Below are 10,607 nucleotides of genomic sequence, written 5' to 3' on the forward strand. Positions count from 1 at the left end.
CGCCAGCTCTCAGGCCTCTGCTGCTGAAAGTAGGTATCTGGTTTGTTTCGGTTCGAAACAATGTATAACTCCAGCTCTGACTCCAGCTCTGAGATCCCAGCTCACTGAAAGCTGGTTTCTGGGATTTTTTTTAGCTTCTATGTTTGTTACAGTGTTCAAACTGCAGGCTCAGAGGCCTGCAAGGCAGGCGGGGAACGTTTGTTTCCTCCGTCACTGAAGCAAGCAAGCCTCATGTTAGTTTCAAGCTGCCTGGCTGTCGGCCGCCATCTTGGCTGGCAGTTAATTTGCATATCGCCCCTGATTAGCCAATGGGATGGGTAGTGGTTGTACACCAATTACCATGTTTCTCTTTTATTAGATAGGATATATACAATCTCATTTACTAAATTATTTTGCCCTATGTGGAGTTCTAATATTATCTTTCTCTCAATGTTAGGCCTTCCTTTACTTTCTCGTTTATAATTTCTTAAAATGATCGTTTTTGCTCCAGGGCCTTCTGTTTCCTGCCTGCTGAGAGGATTTTCTTTTCTGCTTTCAAATAAAACATCAAATGAGAGGGTGGTATTAACTATATTTCACTGAACTTAAAGTAGATTCCCTCCCCCATCTAAATCCTCCAAAGTGCACACAACAAAGATTCAGTACTCATTTAGTCTAGCAATTTTTTACCTTCTCTCTAGATGGCTTAAGAGATCCAGACTCTATACCGTACAAAATCCTGAAAATGTACAAAATGGTTTTCTGGAATTCTTTTGAGGGCAGCCCCTCAGTAAAATTCTGTAAGCCTCTTTTGAGGCTTTGGATCCTCTGTGAGATTCTTCAGGTAAAGAACCTAAAATTCCCCATGATAAAGCTTCCCTTCTATTTTTGCTATTCATAAGGAATTTATTAGTCTCTTTTTCATATTTATATTACCTACATGTATATTAATAGCACTTCCCACTCTGTACTGTAATTTATTTATTTACATGTCTGCTTCCCCACCTATTGTAAGTTCTTTGGGGATGGCAAACTTTCTTTGTTCTTCCAGAACTTGGCATGACACCTGACTCATAGGCATTATTCAACCAAGACTTCAAAACCAATGGGATGGTAATTGTAGAATCCACAATATATTAACATTAATGTAAATTATTAAGTAAAATGGCTAATTTTAAGATGTAAAATTATATTTGAGATTTTTCTTGCTTCCTGAGGTAGACTTATAATGCTATAAACTTCCTTCTCAGAACTGCTTTCACTGTGCCCCATAGATTTGGGGTTGTTGTGTGTCATTTTCATTTAATTCCAGGTAATTTTTTTATTTCTTCTTTGATCTCCTTGGTAACCCATTCACTGTTTAATAACATGCTATTTAGCCTCCAGGTATTTTTTTACTGTAGTTGATTTCTAGGTTCATGCCACTGCAATCCAAGATGCTTGTTATTTCAATCTTCTTAAATTTGTTAAGACTTATTTTGGTTCCTAACATGTGATCTATCTTTGAGAATGTTCTGTGCACACTTGAGAAGATGTATATTCTGCCACTTTAGGATGAAATGTTCTGTAAATATCAATTAAATCTATCTGATCTAGTGTGTTCCCTTATATTTTTGTCTGGAAGATCTATCCAGTGACGTTAGTGGGGTGTTAAAGTTCCCTACTATAATTATACTAGAGGCCCAGTGCAAGCATTCATGCACTGGTGGGGTCCTTCGGCCTGGCCTGCACCCTCTTGCAATCTGGAACACCTCGGGGGATGTCAGATAGCCGGTTTCGACCCAACCCCCGCAGGCCCGATCCAGACAGGAGGGAGCCCGATCCTCACAGGACCGATCCAGACAGGAGGGAGCCCAATCCTTTGCATTGAGCATCTGTACTTTGGTGGTCAGTGCACGTCACAGTGACCAGTCGACCAGTCGTTCAGTTGCTTAGGCTTTTATATATATAGGCTAGGGGCCCAGTGCATGAATTCATGCACCTTGAAAGGAACTGTGGGCTGCGAGGCTGCAGTGGGCATGTGATAGAATCTTGGCCAATCCTCCACGCCCCACCCAGCCTCTCCTGCCACAGCCCCAGTCCCATCTGCTGGCAGTCCCGCTCCCGTTGCAGCTCACACCTGCTGACGGTGCGGAGTGATTGGGGCCGGCACCAGCAGCAGGTGCGAGCAGCGACTGCTGCTCCAATCACCACTCAGGATCAGAGGGAGGTGGAGAAGCCCTCAGGGGTGATAGGGGCCAGCAGCCATCGCTTGCACCCGCTGACAGCGCTGAACGATCGGGCTGGCACCGGCACCAGCAGTGGGTGCAAGTGGTGGCTCCAGCTGCGAGCAGGGTTGGCACTGGCAGTGGGTGTGAGAGGCGGCTGCTGGCCCCGATCACCCTTCAGGAGCAGGGGGAGGTGGAGAAGCCCTGAGGGGTGATCAGGGCCAGCAGCCATTCCTCGCACTCACTGATGGCATCAAGTGATTTGGGCTGGCGCTGGCAGCAGGTGCAAGCAGGGTTGGCACCTGCAGCAAGTGCGAGCACCAGGCAGGACTATGGCTCACGGGAGCGAAGAATTTTCAGTAACCACCAGAGACTTGCCCTGATGACAGCAACCAGTGCCCCACCTTGGTCTGGCGCCCCCGTTCACCTGCTCCACCAGCCCGTCATGGCCGATGCCTGCCATATTTCGCGCTCTGCCGCCGACACCCACCATGTTCTGCGTGTTCCCTCTGGTGGTCAGCCCACATCATAGAGACTGGTTGTTCGGCCATTCACTCTATTTGCATATTAGGGTTTTATTATAGATAGACTAGAGGTCCAATGCACGAAATTAGTGCATGGGGGGGAGGGTCCCTCAGCCCTCCCTGCACCCTCTCGCAATCTGGGACCCCTCAGAGGACGTCCAATGCCGAATTAAGATAGATAGATAGATGATAGATAGATAGATAGATAGATAGATAGATAGATAGATTGCTTTCAGTATCTCCCCTTAAAGTCCACCATGAGTTTTTTATATACTTAGGTCCTCCTATATTGGGTGCATATATATTTACAAGAGTTATGACCTCTTGCTGGATTGCTCCCTTTGGTATTATGAAGTGACCTTCTTAGTCTCTTGTTGTGGCCTTTGTTTTGAAGTCTATTTTGATATGAGTATTGCTACCCCAGCTTTTCTTTTTCGTTTCCATATGCATGGAATATTTTTTTCCATCCCTTCACTTTCAGTCTGTGTAAATCTTTTGTTCTGAGGTGGGTCTCGTGTAGGCAGCATGCATATGGGTCATGTTTTCTTATCCATTCAGCTACCCTATATATTTTGATTGGAGCATTTAATCCATTTACATTTAAGGTTATTAGTGATAGGCACTTATTTATTGTCATTTTTTTCTTCTTTATACCTATGTTCCTCCCTCCCTCACTCTTTCTTTCTTTTTCTTCTTAAAACAGTCCCTTTAATATTTCTTGCAATGCTGGCTTGGTGGTAATGAACCCCTTTAGCCTTTTTTGTCTGGAAAGCTCTTTATGTATTTCATCTTCAATTTTAAATGCTAGCCTTGCTAGATAGAGTACTCTTGGTTTCAAGTCCTTGCTTTTCATTTCTTTCAATACTTCATGCCAATCCCTTCTGGCTTGAAGTGTTTGTTGAAAAACCAGCTGACAGCCGTGTGGGAACTCCCTTGTAACTAACTGTTTCTCTCTTACTGCCTTAAGATTCTATCTTTGTCTTTAACCTTTGACATTTTAATTATGATGTGTCTTAGTGTGGGTCTCTTTGGATTCATCTTGATTGGGACTCTAAGTGCTTCCTGAACTTGTATAACTTTTCCCTTCACCAGGTTAGGGAAGTTTTCTGTCATTATTTCTTCAAACAGGTTTTCTATCCCTTGCTCACTTTCTTATCCTTCTGGTACCCTATGATGTAGATATTGTTACATTTCATGTTGTGCCAAACTTCCCTTAAACTATCCTCGTCTTTGTTTTTTAAAATACTTTTTCGCCGAAACCGGTTTGGCTCAGTGGATAGAGCGTCGGCCTGAGGACTGAAAGGTCCCAGGTTCGATTCCGGTCAAGGGCATGTACCTGGGTTGTGGGCACATCCCCAGTAGGAGATGTGCAGGAGGCACCTGATCGATGTCTCTCTCTCATCGATGTTTCTAACTCTCTCTTTCTCCCTTCCTCTCTGTAAAAAAATCAATAAAATATATTTAAAAAATAAATAAATAAATAAATAAAATAAAATACTTTTTCTTCTTGTTGGGCTCATTAGGTATTTTTTCTTTTTCTTTTTCTTTTTTGTTTTTTGGGGGTATTTTTTCTACCTTGCCTTCCAAATGGCTGATTCTACCCTCTGCTTCATTCAGCCTACTTTTACTCCCATCCTGTGTATTTTTGATATCAGATATGGAATTCTTCCTGGTTTCTTATTCCTGGTTTCTATGTTCTTTTTCATGCTGACATAGTTCCCACTAAGTTCCTTGTAGTTGTCATTAAATTCCTTGGGCATCCTTATAGACCAGGGGTGGGCAAACTTTTTGACTCGAGGGCCACAATGGTTTCTTAAACTGGACCGGAGGGCCGGAACAAAAGCATGGATGGAGTGTTTGTGAAACACTCCAATTCAAAGTAAACATCATTACATAAAAGGGTACGGTCTTTTTTTTCAATAGTTTTATTCATTTCAAACGGGCCAGATCTGGCCTGCGGGCCATAGTTTGCCCACGGCTGTTATAGACATTACTCTGAACTCTGTGTCTGATAAATAGCTTGCCTCCAATTCATTTAGCTGTTTTTCTGGAGATTCCAACTTTTCTTTCATATGTGGGCTGTTTCTTTGTCTCCCAATTTTAGCTGTCTCTTTGTGTTTATTTCTATGTACTAGATCAGTGGTCGGCAAACTCATTAGTCAACAGAGCCAAATATCAACAGTACGACGACTGAAATTTGTTTTGATTGCCAAATATTTTAAACTTAAACTATATAGGTAGGTACATTGTTATTAACTTAATTAGGGTACTCCTAAGCTGGCCTTTGCTAAAAACGTGCTCAATCTGATTGAGGTACGTTTGCTGAGGTCAACCCCTTCCAACTCTCGCATCCACACTCGTCTTGTATACTTGTTTCATCTATCCCTTTCACTCATCCTCTCTATATGTCCAAACCATCTCAACATACCTTTCTCAATCCTCGACACTACATCTTTCACTCCACAACGTTCCCTAAAATTAGCTTAATAAACTTAAAGTTTTAAGTCAACTTCGCACTGTACATGCGCGCCCACACATGGTATTCTGTGGAAGAGCCACACTCAAGGGGCCAAAGAGCTGCATGTGGCTCGCGAGCCACAGTTTGCCGACCACAGTATTAGACAGAAACTGCTATGACTCCCATTCTTTGTGGGTGGCCTCATGTAGTAAGTGCCCTATGTGACTCAGTGATGCAGTCTCTTTGATCTCCTGAGCTGGCTGCTCTAGAAATGTCCCTTGTGTGGATTATTTGGGCTCTCCTGTTGTAATTGGGTCCTAAATGTTGTTGTCCCGTTCGTGGGTGGGATTCTCCGCTCAAGCTGGCTGACTGTGAGGCTCAGCCCCGACCAATCATTGAGAACTGCTGTGCAGGTGCAGTCTCAAGATGGTTTCTGCCCTTCCTTGTTTTTTAAAAGTCTCCTCTTCAGCTAGTCTTCAGTTGATAATTCAAGGTGAATGTTACCCAATTTAGTTTTTTTTAAATATATTTTTTATTGATTTCAGAGAGGAAGAGAGAAATAGAAACATCAATGATGCGAGAGAATCATTGATCGGCTGCCTCCTGCACGCCTCCTGCATGCCTCCTATTGGGGATCGAACATGTGCGCTGACTGGGAATCAAACCATGACCTTCAGGTTCATAGGTTGACACTCAACCACTGAGCCACACCAACAGGTTCTCCAATTTAGTTTTATTTCCAGTATGGTTCTGGGAGGAAGTGCAAGGAAGATCCACCTACTCTGCTGCCATCATGAAACCCTGTAATAGAAAATTATAACCACAAGCAAGCATCCATTAAAAAACACAAATATATAAGAAAGGCTGTTTGGCTATCTAAACAATAACAATACTGGTTTGCTCTTTATTTTAATACCTGCCAACTCACTATGCAACAAGATATATCCGCTAAATTTTTTTTCTTCAAATTCTGTACCAACTAAGCAGCAACATTAATGATAATACTGAGGTTCTTTTCGTAAGAAGTTTGTTCTTTACATACATAATCTCATTTAATATTCCCAACTCTGTATTCTGATTTTGGCGATTAGGAAACTAAGGACCAAAAAGGTTAAATAAAATTATCCAAGATAACATAGTAAGGCAGGGAACAACCAAGATTACTGAGAGAATATCTAAGGTCAAAAGCACTCACAAGTTTTACTAAGGTTTTATCAAACCATCTTTATTCTAAGGGGAGATAAGATCGGTGCATTTGTGAGACAAGCTGTTGCTCAGATGAGGTGCCAGATTTCAACCTTGTGGCTGCCTGCTTCCTGATAGTTGCTCTTTCCTTCCACTCTGGTAACTTTTTAAAAATTATACTTTTATTTAGAATATGATTTAAGAATTAAGTTTGGGGAGAAAAATAAAGGAAAAATGTTACTTATAATCTTACTCATCCCTAACCTAATATAAAATATCATTTTCTAATATTAGAAGCACAATACATGCATATCAGTTCAAAATCTACCTACAACTTTTATTAGCTGTGTGGCCTTTGCTTAATTGCTTGACTTCCATCACAAAAATATTCTCACTCGATCATTCATTCATGCAATAAACATTATCAAGTACCTACTATGCACCAGACACTGTTCTAGATGCTTCGGGTACCTCACTGAAATTATTTAGGAAGAATAATGGAGCATAGGATTTGGATTGGGAATGCAATTGTGCATACATATAGACAAGGATTAATGTGACACTAGCCCCAAAAGCACCATTGCCAAATAGTGAAAGAAAGATCCATGGCTCAGCTAGCAGGACTGCCCACTTCATGTGAATTAGGGGAAAGCCTTTCCTCCAGGCTAATGATGTCTGTGTATTGGGTACATGGCTGAATTTCTACCCTGTTTCATTTTCTATGTTGGGAGTCTTGTGTAGCTCAGAAGTTATAACAATACCAGAGGCCCGATGCATGAGATCCCTAATTTCAGGAGAAGCATATCTTCTAGTGGAGGGACACACAATAAAGTAAGATATATAATACAATAGTGGGTAATAAGTACTGAAGAAAGAGAGGCAGGTTGCAACTTATATAGTGAGGTCAGAGTAGGCCTCAGTAAGGAGGTAACAGTTGAGCCAAGACTTAGAAGTCAGGGAGTTCAACTTGCAGATATCTGGGAGAACAGCCAGTGAAAACCCTAGAGCAGGAGTGTCCTGTGTACAAGGAATACCAAAGAGATCATGGAGTTCAGTGAACTGAGAGTACAGTTGGGGGCAGGGGAGACAATGCAGATAACATACTGCACTGTAAGGATTTTGCCTTTTACTGAGTGAAACAAAAAAGCCATGGAAAGGTTTTGAGCAGAGCAGACGAGGATTCCTCCAGCTGCTTTTTGCAAATAAACCACATAGACAATAGATAGAGAATTATGGAGTTCAGAAAATGTCTGGGTTGAAGAATTAAGTGTAAAAAAAGGGATAATACCTCACTGAGTTGCTATGAAAGTTGTTAAAAAATGTTTGTAAGGCACTTAGCGCTGTGTCTAACACATAGAAAATGATCCTATATAATAAAGAGCTAATATGCTAATTAGAGGGGGGGGTGACCTCCCGGAAGACCTACCGAATGACCAGTGGGCAGGGCCGTGAGGCTGCGAGGGCCAAGCCCCTTGCACAAATCTCATGCATCAGGCCTCTGGTATTGTTATAACTTCTGAGCTACACAAGACTCCCAACATAGAAAATGAAACAGGGTAGAAATTCAGCCATGTACCCAATACACAGACATCATTAGCCTGGAGGAAAGGCTTTCCCCTAATTCACATGAAGTGGGCAGTCCTGCTAGCTGAGCCATGGATCTTTCTTTCACTATTTGGCAATGGTGCTTTTGGGGCTAGTGTCACATTAATCCTTGTCTATATGTATGCACAATTGCATTCCCAATCCAAATCCTATGCTCCATTATTCTTCCTAAATAATTTTAAATATTTGACAATTGTTTGCCTAATCATACTCTTGTGTTGGATGTAACTTATTATTATCTACGCTTACCTATTACCACATATTTTTATATTTTTTCAAATTTTAAAATTTCTGAAATCACCTTATTTATCCTAACAGAGAACCTGAAATAAACACAGGAATATAGACATTGCTTAAAACCCTAGGCTTGGGATTGATTACTGGGTTAAAAGGTTAAGAATTATGTATGAGCCGAAACCGGTTTGGCTCAGTGGATAGAGCGTCGGCCTGCGGACTGAAAGGTCCCAGGTTCGATTCCGGTCAAGGGCATGTACCTGGGTTGCACGCACTTCCCCAGTGGGGGATGTGCGGGAGGCAGCTGATCGATGTTTCTCTCTCATCGATGTTTCTAACTCTCTATTTCTATCTCTCTCCTTTCCTCTCTGTAAAAAATCAATAAAATATATTAAAAGAATTATGTATGAGTGCTGCTACTGTCATGTTTTTAATACTTTAAAACTGGACTTGGGTGAATTTTTGTTTTAAAGTAAGCTTGTTTTCTAAAAGCTATTGTTGCTATCTATTTTCTCTGATCTTTTCTGGGAGGTGGTGGAGGGGAGGTTTAACCCGGAAAGGGCAGGCTGTGCAACTACTTCATCTTCTTAGAAGACAGAGTTCTAAAAGTGTAGAAAAGGGTAAAGATACAGATTGATAAAGGCAACACCAGTGGGTGTAACTTTTATAAGAATTTCCTATCAGGTCAGCATTTCATCAGCAGGGTAAGTGAGATTATTTTGTGATCTTCATACTCCTTCAAAGATAAGTATAATTCAGCAGCCTAATTGCCAGGAGCCCCCTAAGTGCTTCTTTTAAAAAAAAAAAAATTTATTTTATTTTTATTATTTTAATCCGGGAATCAAACCCATGACCTTTTGGTGTATAGGATGATGCTCCAGCTAACTGAGCCACACTGGCCAGGGCTTGAAATGCTTCTAAATAAGAAGGCCCAATACCTTTTATTCCTGGAAAAGGTCAAATAGAAGATCTCTAGACTGGTGTACAGTTTAGAGCATAGATTCCATTCTAAAAACTATACTAAGTGCTCGAATGCGGAGACCAACAACCCGTTCCATAGCTAGGCAACCAGACTCAAAGAAACTGACACGAGTTCCCCTCCCTTAAAATGAAGCTCAAAGACAAGACTAACCCAAGCACTCAAAGATTCCAATCAGCTGTTTAATCCTATCCTTTTAAAAATAAGCAGACTGCCCAGAATTACCAGACATTTTAGGAGAGCCTCTAAGATGGATAATAAAGATCAAAACACACAAGGGGAAAAAACAACCAGAAAAGAGCCCATCGAATGAATGCCTAGTACCTCAAATTTTATAATGGAGGACAAAAAGATTCTATATACTTCTAGAGAAAAAATACAAAGGACCAGAAACCAGAAAGGCTTCAAATTTCTCAATACTAAAAGTTAAAATAGAGCAAAGCCTTCTAAATTCTGATGGAAAGTTACCTCAAACTTCGAATAATCAGCAAAACTATCAATGAAGGGTAGTAGTTAAGTAGTGTTTTCTGACATTCATAGTTACAGAAATTTTACCCTTCATGATTTCTTTCTCAAGGAATTTGTTACTTGAATAAGAATAAATCAAGAAAGAGAAAGACTTGGGATAGAGAAACTAGGGCATTAACAAAAAAGAAGCGAATGAAATCCCCTAGAGAACAAAGAAGGGAAATCCTTGGATAACAAATGTGTATCAGGAACAAAAATCCCTAATGACGTGACCCTTTCTAGCAACCTCAACTACTACCAACAATACTCACCTACATAATGTCTTTTTCTTTTTGGGGAGGGAGAGATGGAGGGGACAAATGGGAGGGAGGGAAAGAAGGGAGGAGACAGAAAGGAGGGAAGAAAACAGTTCACATTTAAGAAGTTTAACATGATCCTATACCCCCTCGCTTTACGTATACTATTCCTTGAAGAGAAGGGACCTATTCTGGATCTTGAGATATTCTAGGTCAAACATGTCAAACTCAAAGGCTAACACGGGCCAAACAAACAAGGTTTAAGTTTATGTGGGCTGCAAAAAAACAAAAGCTTCAATTTTCATAGAAATGTAGGTTTATTTCAATAGAGACATGCTGAATACAAAGGGCTGAAATAAATGAGTAACTGTTAACATAAAATAATAGAACATTTTAATAAAAATTAATATTTTTTCTTGAATATTAACTTACCAGATACTGAATAACTGCACAAATTAATAAATGTAACGCAAATAAACCTATTTTTCTTGTTCTCCGAAAGTGAAATATTTCCTGTTGCGCACGCCAAACAAGTCAGCACAAGACTATTAACACGGTAAATGGCTGCTAAAATATTCGCTGCTAGTATTAGTGGAGAGAAATGGTGCGCTTGTGCATAAGGCACATAAGGGAAATGAATGCAACACGATTATAGTAATCAGTCATTAGCGA

The 10,607-nt window shown here is 40.8% G+C and overlaps 1 long non-coding RNA gene across 1 annotated transcript in view; it reads right to left on the reverse strand.

Annotated features, from left to right (window-relative positions):
• Window positions 1–4,079: 4,079 nt before the first annotated feature.
• LOC107182220 overlaps window positions 4,080–10,607 on the reverse strand; it is a 9,693-nt gene continuing 3,165 nt past the window's right edge. The window contains exon 3 of the long non-coding RNA XR_001512937.1: window positions 4,080–4,090. This is a non-coding gene — a long non-coding RNA (uncharacterized LOC107182220). The remainder of the gene's footprint in view (window positions 4,091–10,607) is intronic.

The sequence above is a fragment of the Myotis davidii genome, unplaced genomic scaffold, assembly GCF_000327345.1.
Source record: "Myotis davidii unplaced genomic scaffold, ASM32734v1 scaffold73, whole genome shotgun sequence".
Lineage (NCBI taxonomy): Eukaryota > Metazoa > Chordata > Mammalia > Chiroptera > Vespertilionidae > Myotis > Myotis davidii.